Raw genomic sequence first — 20,613 nt, 5'->3', positions numbered from 1 at the left:
AGAGAGATACATTAAAGCCATATTAATAGAAACGTCGGCTTCATTCTTGCAGAACAATAGCATCTGTGACTGATAACGACCCCCTTTTGTCTTAATCGCAATAAGATGTTTGCTATCTCCCCATCTCGGAGGCCTTTGTGAAACCACCATCGTGTTTCCTGTCAATGCGATATTAGAGAATATTACGGGCAACCTCCACAGGGATGAAAGAACTTTATTTCTGGGGGTAGGGAAGCGACAGTGAGTTACAAGAGTTAATTATGAAATCTACATAAGAAATGTAAATTTAGAAAGGGAAGGGGTGGGAAAAGCTTGTATCAGGGTAATATTATGATTGCCTACGTAAAACAGGGGGGCTGAGGGATCAGACAGCTCTGACTATTCCTTTTGTTCTCCTCCTTTCTTTAGACAGCAGATGGGAGGAGGAAAATAAAATATATAGAACGAGGCCGGCTAAATATGGAGAATGTGGGGCCGCTTCTGCCTTTGAATTACCCTAATGAATAATTGGGTACAAGCCATTTGTATTTTTTTTATTTGATTTAAAATGAAAGAGACATTGAACCAAATATAATTGCTATGACTGTCCCATAAAAATCCTATAGTGAGATTAGAACCTTTCCGCACAGTATAAAGCTCTGTAGTAGATATAGGTCAGACGAGTGAAGGGCTATCAGGGGGACTCTCTATGTTAAGTACCAGAGCTGTTTTCAGGCTCATGAAGGGTTTTGGATGTAGAGCAGTATTGGAACTAAAGGAATCCTGGACTTGAATGAACAGTGGAGTGTTTGCTCCTGTTGGTGGTCGATTATGACGTCACAGAGCCAGGACACCTCCATGATGTCAGCGCGACACACACAGGACAGGAGCATGGACACTAAACACCAGGGATTTTGAGGGGATTCTGGTAGTGCAAAAAACCCTTCTTGAAGCTTATGGTCTTGCGAGTTTGTTGGTCACTCTGCCCATGGTAGCTGCTCCTGTAGTTGTCTTGCTTATCTGTTGCTATAGTAACCATTGCCTTTCCTGAACTCTGCCACTGGACTCTGCATTAACTCTTTCCTTGCTGAGCCTTGGACTTTTCCCCTTCTTTGCCTTGTTGTGCTTTAACTCAACGGCCTGCCTTTCTATTTTGTTACCAATAAAACTTCTGTTTGCCTGTTTTTTCCAGCTCTGCCTCCTCCTAGGTCTCCACTCAAATACTATAACTAGTGGCCCCTCAGTCTATGTGTGGCCCCTTTGTCATGAAAAAAAGCAACAAGGTTCTTAGACTAAAAAAGGTGACCTTGTGGCAAGAGCCACTCAGGAAGTTGCTATTTCCTAACCTAAGGTTTTCTTGAAGTACAGCTGTTATGCTGCATGGGTATAGAAACTGCAGGGGAATACAGCCTTTAATGTCTCTTCCCACCTCCCCCCCGTTATTGTTAGTAATTGGCAACAGCGTGGCATGTTGGTCATATTATGATAAGGAAATGTGGAGCCAATCATTTCTTTGCTCAGGGCTTGAGGTGGATAGACATAGAAATGGTGTCCCGTCAGATAAGAATAGAGACCCTTGTTGACGTCCCACTAATGCATGGTTTCAATTTCTATCCAAAACAAAGTATTGTCCCAAGGTTTGGTTGGAGGTGGGCTCACAAAAGATCTAGTTGTAGGCAATAGCAGCTTCTGATTTAGAGAATGCGATAAGAAGAACTAGGTGTATGATGAGCTAGGCTAGGGAGTGGTGAATATGGTTATTAGTGGGAGATTAGTTTGGGAGATGAAGACAATTGGTAGTAAGCTAACATAAACCTGACTGGCAGAATAGAGAGCACAGATATACCATATTATGTTGAGAAGTTTTGCTGTGATGAAGAACATGTTGTTCTATATGTGTCTGAGTGTTTGTGATTCTGGGAATATGGTTTATAGAAGAGTTGGGTCTAAGATGAGTAGACCCAGGCTTGGACTTGCAATCTGTGGACTCTGGCAATTGCCAGAGGGGCTGCTGTAAGATACCATAGTCACTATTTGTCACTGTTTGTGCCTCTGTGTACCTCAAATGCTAGGGCCTCCTTGAATGCCAGTCCAAGCCCACGTAGACCCATAGATGTTTAAGTTTAAATGAGAAAGTTTCTCCTTACAGCTCAGTCATTCTGTATTGGCTTTGTCAAGATTGAGAAAAATGGGAGAATGAGAAGCATACACAAGCAAGCAGCCAATAATAAGGGCGTTAGATGGACTGTTAAATGAAAGGGAATAGAGAGAAGGCAGTAGGAGGGGCAGACACAGATCCCTATAGAATGCAGAGAACAGAGGAACCATAGGCAAAGAACAGAACTATGGTTAACGATCTGCTTGCAAATGGCACAATTAAATGCGAATCCCAGGGATCAAAATGTTCCGTGTTCATAAAAGACCTTGAGTTTTTTCTATTTTTCCCATTTATCTCTCGCATTTCCATCACCATATGTGTTACATAACTGTAACTTTTATCCTCTACTCCCCCCCACTGAAAATTCACCTAATTCACTCTTTATTCTCTCTGACTCTGCAAAACTGAACTCCATTCAGAAGTTAGTGAGTCCTTCATTTCCTATGGTATTCTGCAGAGACAATTACCAAGTACTAAAAACCCAGCTTTGTGGAACACAGGAACAACATAGTAAATAGGCAGATTATTCTAACAGTTCCTATAGTTTCTATAGATTATAAGATTGTTTCATACATGTGATGCTCCTTTAAACTCACCTGGGGCAAGTAACAGGTGTGGGCAATATAAAAATCACACCTGAAAGCAGATAAAAAGGAGAGAAGTTCACTTAGTCTTTGCATTGTGTGTCTATGTGTGCCACACTAAGCATGGACAACAGAAAGAGGAGAAAAGAACTGTCTGAGGACTTGAGAACCAAAATTGTGGAAAAATATCATCAATCTCAAGGTAACAAGTCCATCTCCAGAGATCTAGATTTGCCTTTGTCCTAAGTGCGCAACATTATGAAGAAGCTGCAACCCATGGCACTGTAGCTAATCTCCCTGGGCGTGGACGGAAGAGAAAAATTGATAAAAGGTTCCAATGTAGGATAGTCCTGATGTTGGATAAGCAGCCCCAAACAAGTTCCAAAGAAATTCAAGTTGTCCTGCAGGCTCAGGGAGCATCAGTGTCCGCGCGAACTATCCATCGACATTTAAATGAAATGAAACGCTATGGCAGGAGACCCAGGAGGACCCCACTGCTGACACAGAGACATAAAAAAGCAAGACTACAGTTTGCCAAAATGTACTTGAGTAAGTCACAATCCTTCTGGAAAAATGTCTTGTGGACAGATGAGACCAAGATAGAGCTTTTTGGTAAAGCACATAATTCTACTGTTCACCAAAAATGGAATGAGGCCTACAAAGAAAAGAACCCAGTACCTACAGTGAAATATGGTGGAGGTTCAATGATGTTTTGGGGTTGGTTTTGCTGCCTCTGGCACTGGGTGCCTTGAATGTGTGCAAGGCATCATGAAATCTGAGGATTTCCAAAGAATTTTGGGTCGCACTGTAGAGCCCAGTGTCAGAAAGCTGGGTTTGCGTCCGAGATCTTGGGTCTTCCAGCAGGACAATGACCCCAAACATACGTCAAAAAGCACCCAGAAATGGATGGGAACAAAGTACTGGAGAGTTCTGAAGTGGCCAGCAATGAGTCCAGATCTAAATCCCATTGAACATCTGTGGAGAGATCTTAAAATTGCTGTTGGGAAAAGGCGCCCCTCCAATAAGAGAGACCTGGAGCAGTTTGCAAAGGAAGAGTGGTCCAAAATTCCTGGTGAGAGGTGTAAGAAGCTTATTGATTGTTATAGGAAGCAACTGATTTCAGTTATTTTCTTCCAAAGGGTGTGCAACCAAATATTAAGTTAAGGGTGCCAATAATTTTGTCCAGCCCATTTTTGGAGTTTTGTGTGCTTTTCCTCCCTTTTTTTTCTGTTCCAATACACACAAAGGGAATAAACATGTGTATAGCAAAACATGTGTTACTGCAATACTTTTCTGTGAGAAATACTTGATTTTCTGGGAAAATGCCTGGAATGCCAACAATTTGGGCCATGACTGTATATATAGGCATTATGGTTGAACATGATGGACGTATTTCTTTTTTCAACCTAACTTACTATGTTACTATGTAAAAATCCTGGACTGCAGCATTCCACCAAAGGTTAAAATATCTTGAGGGCAGAGCAAGACCAAATATTGGCACCCAAGGCAAATCCTACTAGGCTCAGCACAGCCTCAATCACTCCCTGAAATGTTCCCTACCCATGTGCATAACAAACTCAACCCTATATCAATGGCAGCTCCCTTTCCTTTGTTCCTCCTGATCAAAAGTGCCCAAAGCATGTGTTTGCCTGCCTACCCCTGTTTCTGACCCTGGCAGGGAGCAGTTGTCCTGCAACACCAGGAATATATATTTCTTCATTTACCAAATACCAGGAGCATTTCACACAATAGGAAAAATATCACCAGATTCACTTAATTGTCTTTAATAATGGAAAATACCCTGTACTCACTGGGTCTCTTACAAAATTTTATAAGAAGAGCAGAATTTCACCCATATTGGTGGTTTGTCCCTAAGGAAGGTCATTAAATGTGACCTAAAGTGGGGCTCTCATCAAAAGACTTTTTTTTCACCTGTCCATGCCAAGACGACCCATGTCTCTTATCTACATTTTAGTCTGCTATAAGCTGGCCATACACGCACCGATAATAACAAGTTTCGTACGATATTCGGTGCGTGTATGGCAAGTCGGTGAGTTGACTGATATCGCAGTAATTTGCTGATATCGGTCGATTTGCCGATCGGGGCAGTTAAAAGATTTTGATCTGGCGCCATAGAAGGCGCCTGACCAAAATCTGCCTTCAGCGCTGAATCGGCAGAAGGAGGTAGAAATCCTATTGTTTCTACCTCCTTATCTGCCTGTTTCAGCCCTGAAGGTTAGTGACGGATCTGACGATCTTTTGTGCGACCGATGGTCGCACGAAAGATCGTCAGATCGCCACGTGTGTGGCCACCTTAAGGGTCTTGTAGTTTATCTAGATGTGCATGACAAAAAATGCTAAAGGGATGCTTTCAGTGATGACTTTGCAGCAATGCCATTTTCCAAAGTGGAGATTTGTCTCTTCTGATATCAGTCAATGCGCCACCTAGTGGCAGAATGCAGGATCCAATAATGATATTTGTAGGCCATGGTATGGGTGCCAAGTACTGTAAATGTAGTCAGTGAAAACAGATGATAGTGTCCCTAAAGTGAAGCATTTAAATTAAAACAATTTGCTGTATTATTATGAATCTCCGTTCTGTTGCTGTTATGTGGAGTAATGATGGAAGGAGTGGAATCTGTTAGTTTAGAGATAAAAGTCCTGTTTAACAACGTCATGGAGAGGGAGCGATCATAATAGTATTTGATTGCGGCTCATTTCTTTAAATGGGAACAAAATTTCATTCCATGAAGCGATATGAGCTTGCTGCTGGTACGTGAGCGAAATCCGCGTGAATGATTAATCTTCCTGGAGGTGCGAGAGAGCCCCTATTTATCAACATGAAGTTCCAAGGTGTTGTGCCAGCACGGGTAAATGAGTTGCCTTAAGTAGTTCTGAGTCAGCTTCATTTTATCGCACTCCTCCCATAATGAACGTACTGCCTCTCGTAATTGCAATGCTGGAATTCTCAGCAGCCAAACTAAGAAAGATGTTTTAGAAACATGTTGTATTTACATGCCGGTTATTATTACATCAGTCTGTTTAATGGGATGTTTATACAGTGGCTATAAAGAGATCTGGTGGAGGATACAGTGTAATGTAAAGGCTAACTGGAGGCACCTAGTAATGGCTGGACCCAGCTTTGGAGAGAGCATTGGGCATTGGCTCTAGAATAGACTCCATCTTGATTTATCCATCTTAGGATGGAGATATTTCTTGTTTGGGGAGGCTATCAATAGAAAGATTTGACTTTTGATGAGCATGACAGATAGTGTGGATCTATGACAGAGAGCACTGAGGAGGGTTGGACATTGGGTTTTTGCCTTGTATGACTGTCCACATGATCAAGAAAACTGGGTTGATCCAACTATTTGGGCTTGGGGCCAACTATGGGGTAATATAGGGGCTTGTACAAACCTATCTGTAGGTCTGGATCTATAGGTCAGTGGCCCCGATTCTTATTTTTTTTTAAAACCTGACTACTAGATATCTGGCCAATACTATTGAACCACCTAATGTTAAAATCACAGACTTGGTAAATTTAAAATTCTTGGCTAAGATGACTGGCTGCTAATGTGAAAAAACTGTTCCAGAGCACAAACTTTGTAACTCTGTAAGTTCTGGATTTGCAGTGAGACTTCTCCGTGCATTGAGAACAGGTCGTTTTATTTGGGGATTTAAGGTCATGGAAGCCTTTCCTGTTCTTATATGTTCTATGAAATGTCTTTCCAACACAATTGTGCTGAGAGCAAGGGAATATCTTTATCCTGTGTGGGTTTTATGGTATTTCTGTATTGGTTTATGGGGGCTGGTTCCTGCAGATTTGTACCTTGGGTTTAGACTTACACAAAGGGAAGCCAACATCACAAGAAGGGCCAAGTCATCCTAAATATATTGTGTCTACCCCATGTACATCTCCAGGTACAGTAATTTATACTTTGGAAGTAGAACAGTTTAACAAGTGGGTCTGACTAGTACATATATTTAGGATCATGGTACATGGTGCAATGCAAGAAATGCATGGTACATGGTGCAATGCAAGTGTGTAATGGGCACTTTTAAGCTGGGTTTAGGCCCAGGGCAAAGATCCAATTGCTGTGCCCATGCACCCTCCAATAAACCAGCTATTGTGTAAGTCTAACCTACTTAATACTCTCACATCCTTATATATTAGAACTGTCTGGAAACTTGTCTGTGCTAAAAATGACAGTTTTTTTTATGAGAGATATCCCTTAGGAGATTTTTTGTCCCCAATGCAAAGTTAAAGTAAAAAGAAAAGAAATAAAAATAGAACATAGGACTATGTGGAAGAACTCTTCCGGATTATTAAAATAAGGCTTCTGTTACTTCTGGCTGATATTTAATTCAGAAGGTACTGTAGATGAAAGAGCTGATGATGGGACCAGCCCAGGGGAAATGTCACTTTTGCACATGGCAGCCCCGGCTTGTATTAATTGGTTCTGTCTGCTTATTTATTATCTAATGCTGTGGTTTCCAAAATGTGGGGCTGGCTGCCTAGATGGGGACTTGGAGCAGTGGCAGCTCAGCCTGAAGGCCAGTTATGGATAGAATTGAGGAGAACACTCATTTGATCTATACACCTGAAAGCCCAACTGAATGATCAGTTACAGTGGGTTTTGGATGAATACCTGTCTGCTGTCCTAGATGTTCTTTAAACTATGGCTGAATGACTAATATACCTATATTCTCCTATATTTGTACTTATTTCATGAGCTAAGGGATGGCCTGACCAAAGACTGGGGCTTGAGCTGAAAAAGTTTGACAACCAATACTTTTAGAAGTAATCACAGCAGGGAAGTCAACGAATAATCATCAGTTACACGATATTGATCTGTTGCTCTATCACGCAAATCAAGCTCCGTGGGTTCCTACCTTTAAAGTGGAGAAAGGTAAAAGACCATGAACTGCTAGGCCTAACCACAAACAAGGTCTTGCCTAAGGTGCTTTGTGTATATAAAGGTGCTGTGACACCCAAACTCTTTGCAAATGACTATTTCAGTACTTTTCTGCAATAAACCATGAGAAAGTATTGCCACAGTGCCACTGCTTGCAAGGTCTTTTTCCCAGACATAGCCAGTAACTAGTTCAGCTCTGTTATCTGCAACAACCTAATGTTGGATGAGAACCACTATAATGATGGGCACCTCAACTTTAGTGCTAGCTATGAGCCCAGCTAGCAGCCTCGGGCTGGTGTGTCAGGGGCCCACTGGGGCTGCCACCTGGGGACCCCCAGACTGGTTGTGGGAGTGGGGTGCAGGCTGGGCCAGCGGAGGCCTCAGGGCCCAATAGTGCTGAGGGCCCACCAGGTTTTTTCCCGGTGTCCCACTGGCCCAGTCCGACCCTGCCACCAAGTAAGATTGGGTGACAAGACTAGGACTACACAACCAACCAATAGAACCCTGTCCTTGTGGATGTAAGGAGCATGCTATACTGATGGAGTCAGATTTGTGCAGGTTGTGCTTCAAGGTGAGTCTCTGCAATATAAAGCTTATGAAGACGGAATACACAGATCACCTGTCTAGCCCTATCATTGCCATAAACTTTGGCTATAAATGCACACAGGTCCTCATTTATCACTGATACATGTTCTTGCAAGCAGACTGGCTGGGGTGTCATTTGTGTCTGGGCTGGCTGGGGTGTCTTTTTATTCACTGCTGTTTACATAAAGTAACATTAGGGGATATATGCTGGCTTCTCCCCTTTCCAGAGACCGACTGCCCGACAGGAGCCAAGAGAAAAGGGTGCCAGTGGTTGAGGGAGAGTATATGGCGTACAGAAACAGTCACAGGCTGCATAATGATACAAGACTAGATTGTAGGCTGTTGGCAGTACAATATCTCCTTTTGAAAAGGTTAAAGCCTTGTCCCCATGCAAATGCCTAGACATGCACTTCTCAAGCTTCGGCCATGTGAAACTGATGAGAAGGGACAGAGACTCCCTACGCTCGCCCCATTATCCTCTCCTAGTGCGTCGCCTGGATCTGCGGGTGCCTCCCACCCCCCCCGGCTGTCACTTCTCATCAGTTTGACAACAGTCGAGGGCTGAGAGAGAGCCTGTTGGAGCAGAAATAAGAAGGGGCGCATGGGTTTTGCTACATAAAACTGGCGGGGCCTGTGTGTTGCTGATTTATTAAAGAGAAGCTGGGAGTGAGGGCTTTAACTTATAGGAACGTATTCTGCTGGGTCATCCATTATTTGCTGTCTCTGGTTGGGGGGGGGCTTGAAAAGACCCTTTAGACTAACTGTACTTCAGTTCCCACAATGCTTAGCTAATCACTGTACCTGTGCTACTAAGCTTGATACCTTAAGGCAGGAGACCCCAACCTTTCTTACTCGTGAGCCACAGTCAAATGTAAAAAGACTTGGAGAGCAACACAAGCACCATAAAAGTTCATGGAGGAGCCAAATAAGGGCTAAGATTGACTATTCGGCAGCCTCTATGCACCCTATCAGCTTACAGGGGCTTTATTTGGTAGTAAATCTTGTTTTTATTCAACCAAAACTTGCCCCCAAGTCAGGAATTCAAAAATAACTCCCTGGTTTGGGGGCACTGAGAGCAACATCCAAGGGGTTGGGGAGCAACATGTTGCCACCGAGCCACTGGTTGGGGATAGTGATGAGCGAATCTGTTCTGTTTCACTTCGCCATTACACAGCGAAAATGTCGTGCTGCAAAAAAAATTGTCGCCCGCGGCTATTATTTTGTCGCCCGCAACTATTATTTTGTCGCCCGCAGCTATTATTTTGTCGCCTGCGACTATTATTTTGTCGCCCGCAGCTATTATTTTGTCGCCTGCGACTATTATTTTGTCGCCTGAGACTATTCTTTTGACGCCCACAACTATTCTTTTTTTGTCACCCGCGACAATTTTTTGACGTGCAGCGAATTTTTTCATCCGTTTCGCGAAACAATCCGGCAATGGCGAAATGCGGAAATTCGCAGCGAATCCATGCCTGGCTCCTTCTGAAATCTCAGACTTGGAAACATTTCGCCCATCACTAGTTGGGGATCATTGCCTTAAGGAATACCTTAAATGTGTGTAGCACCATGGAAGACCATTTTTTTAACGTTTCATTTAAGTCTTCAGTGGCTCAAAAAAATAACGTTAAGTACCCAAAGCTAGTAGACATGTACATAAAGCTGCATTTACCATCTTTTTAAAAAATTCAGTATTAAAGTTTAACTTGCCCATTAATGTTTGATCAATACTGAGAGGATCAGAGAAGCTTGTACTGGAAGCTGAATCACAATCCTCTGTAATACTTAGTCATGAATCAGTCTGCACCCTCCCACCCTGCCAGCCTGTGTGCCACTGTATGCTGCCCATGAGGCAATGAGAGAACCTTGCCTCGGGCGGAACCCACACAAAATTTAGCTCTTTTAGAGTAGAGAATGGATTTCTATTCCCTGCACTAGCGATCTTACCCCCCCCCCCCTTTGGTCCTGTCCGAGTATAGGAAAGATAAATGGGTTGTGTGGCAGCAGGAGGACCAGAAGCATCCCTGGTTCTGCTAGCCCTGCTGCTAAAGTGCCCCTGTATCCAGCCATGTTTTGCCTGTGCTAGGTCCCACTGTGCCTGTGCCGGCACTGTATCCAACTGTGCCCTGTGTGTGCCAGCCCTATATCCCACTGTGCCCTGCCTGTTATCGGCCCTGTGTCTCTCTGTGCCCTGCCTGTTACCGGCCCTGTGTCTCTCTGTGCCCTGCCTGTTACCGGCCCTGTGTCCCTCTGTGCTCTGGCTGATACCGGCCCTGTGTCTCTCTGTGCCCTGCCTGTTACCGGCCCTGTGTCCCTCTGTGCCCTGCCTGTGCCGGCCCTGTATCCCTCTGTGCCCTGCCTGTGCCGGCCCTGTGTCCCTCTGTGCATGCCCTGCCTGGCCCAGTGTCCCTCTGTGCATGCCCTGCCTGTTACCGGCCCTGTGTCCCTCTGTGCATGCCCTGCCTGTTACCGGCCCTGTGTCCCTCTGTGCCCTGCCTGTGCCGGCCCTGTGTCCCTCTGTGCATGCCCTGCCTGTTACCGGCCCTGTATCCCTCTGTGCCCTGCCTGTGCCGGCCCTGTGTCCCTCTGTGCATGCCCTGCCTGTGCCGGCCCTGTGTCCCTCTGTGCATGCCCTGCCTGTGCCGGCCCTGTGTCCCTCTGTGCATGCCCTGCCTGTGCCGGCCCTGTGTCCCTCTGTGCATGCCCTGCCTGGCCCAGTGTCCCTCTGTGCCCTGCCTGTTACTGGCCCTGTGTCCCTCTGTGCCCTGCCTGTTACCGGCCCTGTGTCCCTCTGTGCCCTGCCTGTGCCGGCCCTGTGTCCCTCTTTGCTTGGTCTGTGCTAGGCCTGTATCCCATATACATCCCATAGGCATAAGTTATTTTTTTTCTGGGATTAACCAGGCAGGTTGCTTGGCTGCATATTATTCATATAGATCAATTCCAAATTTCTCAGGGTTTTAAAGGGACTTTTCCCTGGATATTACGTTGAATAAAATATTCTTCTTCCCCTTGTCTTTGGCCTCTAGTTCTTCACACTTTTCCCTGTTAGTCCCACAGTGCATAATGAATTATAATCTGATTGCTGTGTCCATCCCGTATTCTTATGATCGATCCCTACATAGAGAGCCTTAATGTCAGTGTCTTGTTCCGTCCTGTGCTAATTAATGGTAGCTCTGCCGTCAAAAAAAAAGTCAATAGTCATTGCAGATTTAGTGTTTAATTAGCAGTGTTACTGTGCGGGCAGAACCAGGAGTAATAACGATCTGTTAACTGCCAGCGGGCACGCCATAACATGGCTTATTTATCACAGCTATCTCTGTGTATATACAGTATGTACATATTGCACAGATAAACGTGCCATGGGGGCATTGTTATAGTTGTCAGCCAGTGATATGTTGTATTTTGGTGTGTCGTTGTGGGACGGGGGGTACCTGAGGCTTACCAGAAAACGTGTCCTTAAAGGAATACTGCCATGGGAAAGCATGTTCTTTCCAAAACCCATCAGTTAGTAGAGCTTCTCCAGCAGAATCCTGCATTGTAATGCGTTTTTCAAAAATACGAACAGAATTTTTTATATTTAATTTTGAAATTTTACACGGGGCTAGCCATATTCTTCATTTCCCCAGCCATGTGACCTGTGCTCTGATAAACTTCAGTCACACTTTACTGCTGCGCTGCAAGTTGGAGTGATATCCCCCCCCTCCCAGCAGCCGATCAGCAGAACAATGGGAAGGGAGAAAGATAGCAGCTCCCAGTAGGTATCAGAATAGCACTCAATAGTAAGAAATCCAAGTCCGGCTTGGGACTCCTCCAGTTACATGGGAGTAGGAGAAACAATAGGTTACCTGAAAGCAGTTCTAATGTGTAGCGCTGGCTCCTTCTGAAAGCTCAGACTTGGGCACAATGCACTGAGATGGCGACTACTCACCAACTAACAAAAATACATACATTTGTTGGTTCCAGAATAAAATTTTATATGGTGGTAAGTAAATTATTTGCTATGTAAACAGTGTAATTTAGAAAATCTGGGGGCCCTGGTTTGCATGGCAACAGCAACCTCCCCCCTTGAATCCCCACCAGCTTGCAGCAATTACTTTTAGTTAGTATCTGAGGAGAGGGGGGCACAAGCGGGTGAGGAAGCAGACACTGCAGTCTGAGCTACCTGGGCCCCCACCACTGGGTCTGCTACACCACTGCAATGTCCAACTAAAGCTTTGCCCCATCTTCTCTATTATGCAACTAATGTCCATCATGCAGCCCTTTAAAGAGGTGCGGGGTATGCCGGATAACAACAGAACTTTAAGCCTACAACCCTGCTGAACCACAGCTCCCAGCATGCTTTAACATTGGCATTAGCCTAATTGTTTAACATGGTGTCCCTCAAAACTGCAGCATGGCAGCAGCCCCCCAAGAGGGGATTCGTTTTATAGCTTAGTAGTCATGTGACACCTGCAGCTCTAAGGAAAGGATGGTTAAAAATGAGAAATCTAAACACTGGGAATGGAGGTAGAAGACATGGTAATTAATTAATTGTAGTAATTACTAAATGCAATTCTTATGAGGCGCAGCAGGGAAAAGCACCCTCCTGTGATCTCTGCAATTTAAAAAAAAAATGAAAAAAAAAGAAAAAAAAATCTCTGGAGCCTCAGGGGGGAGAGCGGGAAGAAGTTTATTATAGGAGAGAGGAGTGCACAGTGGGATGCTGGGTAGGAAGGCAAAGCTTTAGTAGGAAAATGAAGAGAAATTGGAATATTTTAATAAAAGCAGGGTACAAAGCAGGGTGCCAATCTCCTGCAGGGTCAAGGGGGGGGGGGGGGTTGAAAAATTCACTTAATTCCATGCCAAGTGGGTATGTGAGCCGGAAGGAGAAAATGCTCCATTGGTAGGGGGCAGAGAAATGGAGACTAATATCCTGTATATTCCTAACTAATATCCTTAGCAGATGGATATAAGCACCAGAATTAATGGCTGAAACTTTCAACACTTGAAAGCAGATTATAGGGCTCATTGACAGCTGCTTAGATGTAGGTACTACTGGGCTCAGAGAAACAGTTGCCCTAGGGCACTAGGATTGCCCCTGCCACCCCACCATTGGGACCCAAGTGCATGCTCTGCTTCTGACCACTTCCTCCTGGGGGGCCCCATGGGTGGATGGGCTTGGGTGCAGTCACAAGAGTGGTCTAAGCTTTAAATCTTATTTCTGCCCCAACTGTTCCCTTTAACTTACCGTGAAACCTCACAGTGAGTGCATCTTTGTCAGGTTTCTTTACTATACGGAATATAAAACTGCATCTGTTGGGCTCCTGATATACAGCCCTTACTGTGCCTGGAAACAAAATTCTGCAGATTCCTTTGGGAATGATGAATATTCTACTTGGATGATACCCTGCGGCCTCCATATTAAGCAGAGGTGTGGGATGGGGGAAAGTGATGGCTTTGGCTACTTTTAGCCACCTTTCTGTGTACTGTATCTCTCCCCCCACAAAATGACTTAGTGTCTAATAGCATGTTAATGAAGATTTGGTAAGCCCCCCAAGCCAACACCAATGAATTATCTTCCACAAACAAGAAAGAAGTATTATGCATGAATGCTGTTTTGATACTGCCATGTGTTCTATGTATGAAACTGGCACTGTATTTATAATGTCATGTGTTTGGGGGCATTATGTATGGAGCTAACATTGCTGGGGATATGTTGTGTGACATTCCCTATAGCAGTGCTGTCCAACTTCTGTGGTACCGAGGACCGGAATTTTTCTGGCCAACACGGTAGAGGGCCGCTAATGGAAGCCAGTTTGACCGCTCCCCCTTTTTAAACCACACCCACTTAAAACCACACCTATGTTATCACAAGAGCTTTTAAGACTATACCCACATTAATGGTGGTAGTGCAGCAAAACGCCAAATGGTTGGTGCTCACTGTAGGGATATCACCCTTCATTCATATGTGAAAGAATTATATTATGCCATATTAAGACACAACCTTAAATCCCTATGCCTCCTCCTCCCCTGTGGATAGCACTGCAACCCCCAGCAACATAATTACACACCTTAGTGACCATATAATAACTATTTTCAAATGTTATCAAACTCCCAGAACAAACCCCTGCCAGGTTCACCTCCCACAGGCAACATAGGGCAGACAGAGTATGGGACACACAGACAGCATAGAGCAGGCAGAGTATGGCACCCACAGGCAGCATAGGGCAGGTAGAGTATGGCACACACAGGCAGGGTAGGGCAGACAGAGTATGGGACACACAGACAGCATAGAGCAGGCAGAGTATGGCACCCACAGGCAGCATAGGGCAGGTAGAGTATGGCACACACAGGCAGGGTAGGGCAGACAGAGTATGGGACACACAGACAGCATAGATCAGGCAGAGTATGGCACACGCAGACAGCATACACTGACATAATGCTGGCACTGCTCCTACAGTCTGTCTGAGGTGTGAACAGGGGAATATTGTGGGTGATTACAGCCTGAGCCTGAGGTGCAAACACTGCAGGGGGTGAACAATGCAATGATTAAAAGGTGTGAACAGTACAGCCCTTAAAGGCCCAATCCTTTGCCTCCAGCTTCTTACTTATAGGCCCAGTCCATTGCCTCCAGCTTCTTACTTATAGACCCAATCCTTTGCCTCCAGCTTCTCACTTATAGGCCCAATCCGTTGCCTCCAGCTTCTCACTTATAGGCCCAATCCGTTGCCTCCAGCTTCTCACTTATAGGCCCAATCCTTTGCCTCCAGTTTCTCCCTTATAGGCCCAATCCTTTGCCTCCAGCTTCTTACTTATAGGTCCAATCCGTTGCCTCCAGCTTCTCCTGGGTAAAGCACTGCTGATCATTCTGCTGCACTCCCCCTTCTTCCCCTTTATCTGGGCTTTAAAGGAACAATAACACCAACAATTAAAAATGTTTTAAAGTAATTTAAATGTAATGTATTGTTGCCCTGCACTAGCAAACTTTGTGTGTTTACTTTAGAAAGACTACTATAGTTTATATAAATACCCTGCTGTGTAGCCCCGGGGGCAGCCATTCCTGCACTGGTACAGCTGGGGTGTTTGCTACAGAAACCCTACTATAGTTTATATAAATACCCCGCTGTGTAGCCCCGGGGGCAGCCATTCCTGCACTGGTACAGTTGGGGTGTTTGCTACAGAAACCCTACTATAGTTTATATAAATACCCCGCTGTGTAGCCCCGGGGGCAGCCATTCCTGCACTGGTACAGTTGGGGTGTTTGCTACAGAAACCTTACTATAGTTTATATAAATACCCCGCTGTGTAGCCCCGGGGCAGCCATTCCTGCACCGGTACAGCTGGGGTGTTTGCTACAGAAACCCTACTATAGTTTATATAAATACCCCGCTGTGTAGACCCGGGGGCAGCCATTCCTGCACTGGTACAGCTGGGGTGTTTGCTACAGAAACCCTACTATAGTTTATATAAATACCCCGCTGTGTAGCCCAGGGGCAGCCATTCCTGCACTGGTACAGCTGGGGTGTTTGCTACAGAAACCCTACTATAGTTTATATAAATACCCCGCTGTGTAGCCCCGGGGGCAGCCATTCCTGCACTGGTACAGCCGGGGTGTTTGCTACAGAAACCCTACTATAGTTTATATAAATACCCCGCTGTTTAGCCCCGGGGGCAGCCATTCCTGCACTGGTACAGCTGGGGTGTTTGCTACAGAAACCCTACTATAGTTTATATAAATACCCCGCTGTGTAGCCCCGGGGGCAGCCATTCCTGCACCGGTACAGCTGGGGTGTTTGCTACAGAAACCCTACTATAGTTTATATAAATACCCCGCTGTGTAGCCCCGGGGGCAGCCATTCCTGCACTGGTACAGCCGGGGTGTTTGCTACAGAAACCCTACTATAGTTTATATAAATACCCCGCTGTGTAGCCCCGGGGGCAGCCATTCCTGCACTGGTACAGCTGGGGTGTTTGCTACAGAAACCCTACTATAGTTTATATAAATACCCCGCTGTGTAGCCCCGGGGGCAGCCATTCCTGCACTGGTACAGCTGGGGTGTTTGCTACAGAAACCCTACTATAGTTTATATAAATACCCCGCTGTGTAGCCCCGGGGGCAGCCATTCCTGCACTGGTACAGCCGGGGTGTTTGCTACAGAAACCCTACTATAGTTTATATAAATACCCCGCTGTGTAGCCCCGGGGGCAGCCATTCCTGCACTGGTACAGCTGGGGTGTTTGCTACAGAAACCCTACTATAGTTTATATAAATACCCCGCTGTGTAGCCCCGGGGGCAGCCATTCCTGCACTGGTACAGCCGGGGTGTTTGCTACAGAAACCCTACTATAGTTTATATAAATACCCTGCTGTGTAGCCCCGGGGGCAGCCATTCCTGCACTGGTACAGCTGGGGTGTTTGCTACAGAAACCCTACTATAGTTTATATAAATACCCCGCTGTGTAGCCCCGGGGGCAGCCATTCCTGCACTGGTACAGCTGGGGTGTTTGCTACAGAAACCCTACTATAGTTTATATAAATACCCCGCTGTTTAGCCCCGGGGGCAGCCATTCCAGCTGGAAAAAAGAGAAAAGGCACAGGTTACATAGCAGATAACCGATAAGTCCTTTCAAATATAATGTAAATCTATGCAATGTATCTAGTATCTACCATGTAACCTGTGCCTTTTCTTTTATAGTGTTTCTGAAGCAAACGCACAAATTTTACTGGTGCAGGGCAACAGTACATTATATATTAATTATTTTGATCCTTTTTTATTTTTTGGTGTTACAATTCCTTTAAGGGACTGCATATCCGCTTTTTATTTCTATAAGCCCTGATGCAGGAAGCCATGCTGACATATCCTGGATCCAGTGCAGATAAACCAGCTGCAAAACCATCCAAATGGCCATCAGGGTGCTTTTCCTGACTCTCCTTTTCAAACCATGGTGGCTCTTGGCTAACAAACCACAAGGCCTAGATCTGAAAGAAGCCTGGGGTTGGCCTGACAGAGCAAGCCCAGACCCAAAACATCAGGCCTGGGCTGAAAGAGGCTATCTTATACCTCTCAACTCTCTCGATTTTAATAGGACAGTCTCCTGCACTGAAAGCCAAAAAAAATACAAATTTTCTCAAACTGAGCATCTACACTTGGTCTGGGTGTCTGTGTAGGAGTGAGGCATTATGGGAACTTTCTTTACAGAGCTCAGCGTTTTTTTTTTCCTATGAGGCTTTTGATCATCTGAATGGGAGAAATATGGGGAGAGCACTATTGAGAGAACTGAAGGTATGCCTGCAGCTTGAGATTAACTCTTTATTAGCCTTTCCTCCTCCTTTAACCTTCCACTTGTTCTACAAGCCCAGTTGTCCATTTAATGCAAGAGGATCCTCCAGTGAAAGTCCAGCTTGCTCTTTAAATGGATTTAGGTGTACAAAGACATTACCTTTCAGATGTGTGAGTAACACGGGGTGCTGGACAAATGTTGTACCTTAAAGGGGGTTTGAAATAATAAAGTCCAAAAACTTCTGCTTTATGGCCATTTTTGTTGTCTGATGTACAATTACCGGTCGATTCAATGTAGTTTGATGCCATTGGATTATGTCCTTTATTTATGCCTGGAAACTGGTAACCCAAAGCACACGGTCTAGAAACAGTGGTTTCCAAATTGTGGGATGGTCCCACTGAAGGAGATATAGGCAGTGTCAGACTGGTGTCAGTGGGCCCTCCTGCTCACCCAATTGTTTACCTTGTATGCCTATACCATAACCATTACTCAATTCTATATGAGAGAAAACAGATGAAATGGAGGAAAGGATAGATAATAGTATGTAAACAGAGAGTAAAGAAAGTGAGTGAACAGAGAAGGGGACAGTGGGCCTAAGGTCTAAGGTTTTCTGATGGGCCCTTGGCACCCCAGTCCGACACTGGATATAGGGTGATCCAGCCTAAAAGTAACTTTAGGAGTAAAGTTGGGGGAGAATACATATTTTTTCTGCTAGATACATTAAAAAGTAGCGATGAGCAAAATTATTCGCCAGGCATGGATTTGCACCAAATATCCACGTTTCACCATTGGTGGATTTATTCGCAAAAAGTATGCAAAAATTTACAGCGAAAAAAATCATTGAGCAACAAAAAAAAAATGATGTGTATCAAAACTGTTGCAGCAATTTTTTTGACGTGTCTCATTTTCGAAACGGGACAGATTCGCTCAACTTGAAAAGCCCACGTTGTGGGTCAGTTGAGGTGGAGCAACAACTTATTTGCCAAATATTCTTTGGCTAAATATCTCATACATAGAAGCTGCTAATGTTTTTCTATATTTGTAACCTTCTTATGAGCTAAGGGAAGCCTGACCCAGGTTGGATCTTGATCAGGGGCTTGAACTCAAGGAGTCCAATAACCACTGTTCTACTAAACTCAAACTTTTTATTTGTCAGTTTGGGTTTGTGCTGCCTAGAACTGACTAGTTAAATGTCCCTAGGTCATTGGGTATACTTTATTATTTGTGTTATTGTGCTCAAGCTTGAGAACCATTAAGAAACGGAAGAGCCATGGTCCTCACAAAGGGCTTATCTACACGTGTAGGACATCCCAGAAACTGGATTGGGTTTCCACATTCATTGAGAAATGTAGAGCCTTGTATCATTCTGCCAAAGGCTTCTCTTATCTCTGGCACATTCAGGAGCAGCCTGTGCCGCTCATCTGGAGCCAAGAACTGATTCATGAGATTTATTAATAATGCAAGGCCAGGGTGAATACCAAATGAATATTTATTTTGCAGAGTATTTAAATAAAGTTTGTATCAATTATTCACACTGTTGACTCTTGTCTGTGACAGAACATAAATATCCACCCTGTGTACTGTAGAAGTATAAGAAACCGTTTTACATGGATATCTGCATACATTGGCCAATATATGGCTCTACAACAGCACCGCCCTATCCAGCTTTTTGGTATATGGTAATTTATATGATACGCCCCTGTTTTTTTGCATGGTATGTAATAAGGTAATTATGTCCTACCAATAAGTCTATGGAGGACATCCTATCTGGACTAGGGGTCTCCTTTGAACAGGCAGTCTTGCTCTGCCCTAGAGTGACTTTAGGCTTTGAACTTAGTTTGGCTGAACATGATTTGGTCAAATATGAATGCCGTAAAGTGCTGGGTTTATCCAAGTTCAGTACCAAATCCCAGTTTCAGTCCATTTGTATTTGCAGTCACACAGGAGTCCTAAGCCATAAAAATAACTTAAATATAACCTTATAAGCAAAGGTTGGTGATGTCATTTGTGTTATGTGAACTATGGAACCCCTCAGTGACTTCTAATATCCTTACAGTAGGGGGTACATTATCCCTTATAATACATGAGTGATACTCAGCGTTCCCTGTATAACTCAGCCTGCAGCCTTGTGCCTTTATATGGGCACAGAACCCCTCAGTGACTGCTAATATCCTTATCATTTACAGTAGGGGGTACATTATCCCTTATAATACATGAGTGATACTCAGAGTTCCCTGTATAACTCAGCCTGCAGCCTTGTGCCTTTATATGGGCACAGAACCCCTCAGTGACTGCTAATATCCTTATCATTTACAGTAGGGGGTACATTATCCCTTATAATACATGAGTGATACTCAGAGTTCCCTGTATAACTCAGCCTGCAGCCTTGTGCCTTTATATGGGCACAGAACCCTTTAGTGACTTCTAATATCCTTATCATTTACAGCAGGGGGTACATTATCCCCTAGGGCCGTGGCAGACAGGGAGATTAGTTGCACGCGACAAATCTCCCTTCTCGCACGCAACTAATCTCCCAATATGCCATCCCACCGGGTTGAATGTAAATCGCCAGTGAGATGGCATATGCGCCTCCGCAATTTCCTGAAATCACGGAAGTTTCCTCTCAAGGCAATTTCTGCGATTTCAGGAAATCACGGCGCCGCATATGCCATCCCACTGGCGACGGCCCTTATAATACATGAGTGATACTCGGAGTTCCATGTATAACTAAGCCTGCAGCCTTGTGCCTTTATATAGTAATGGAACCCCACCCCCAGCGACTACTTATATCCTTATTATCCACAGTAGGGGGTACATTCTAATAATATGTGATGCTGTCAGCCATTCTACTGCAGCTTTCATGCTCTGTTTTTCCCAAATCAAAAGATTCTGGTAACTATAATGGGGCAGGCATTACTATGAGCAGGGCTATGAGGTGCCCTAGATCAAAGCTGAATGTAGTTCATAGTCTGAGCCTGGGGTTTGAGGATTCAGAACAATACCAGTTCTTATCAAATCTCACTGACAAGGGCCCCGATGTTCCCTAGAGCGGCCGGCCCTGTTTCTCACTCCTGGGAGTTTATGCTTCTCTTTCCTAGTTAGAAGTTCTATAACTAGCTGGAAGCTTCTGAGT

At 44.7% G+C, this 20,613-nt stretch overlaps 1 protein-coding gene across 1 annotated transcript in view; it reads left to right on the top strand.

Moving 5' to 3' along the window:
* Window positions 1-20,613, top strand: part of asic2 (acid sensing ion channel subunit 2) — a 286,936-nt gene that overhangs the window by 55,385 nt on the left and 210,938 nt on the right. The window lies entirely within an intron of this gene.

This window comes from Xenopus tropicalis, chromosome 10, assembly GCF_000004195.4.
Source record: "Xenopus tropicalis strain Nigerian chromosome 10, UCB_Xtro_10.0, whole genome shotgun sequence".
Classification (NCBI taxonomy): domain Eukaryota; kingdom Metazoa; phylum Chordata; class Amphibia; order Anura; family Pipidae; genus Xenopus; species Xenopus tropicalis.
The sequence above is the reverse complement of the archived record's forward strand: the minus strand, read 5'-3'. Positions and strand labels throughout refer to the sequence as shown.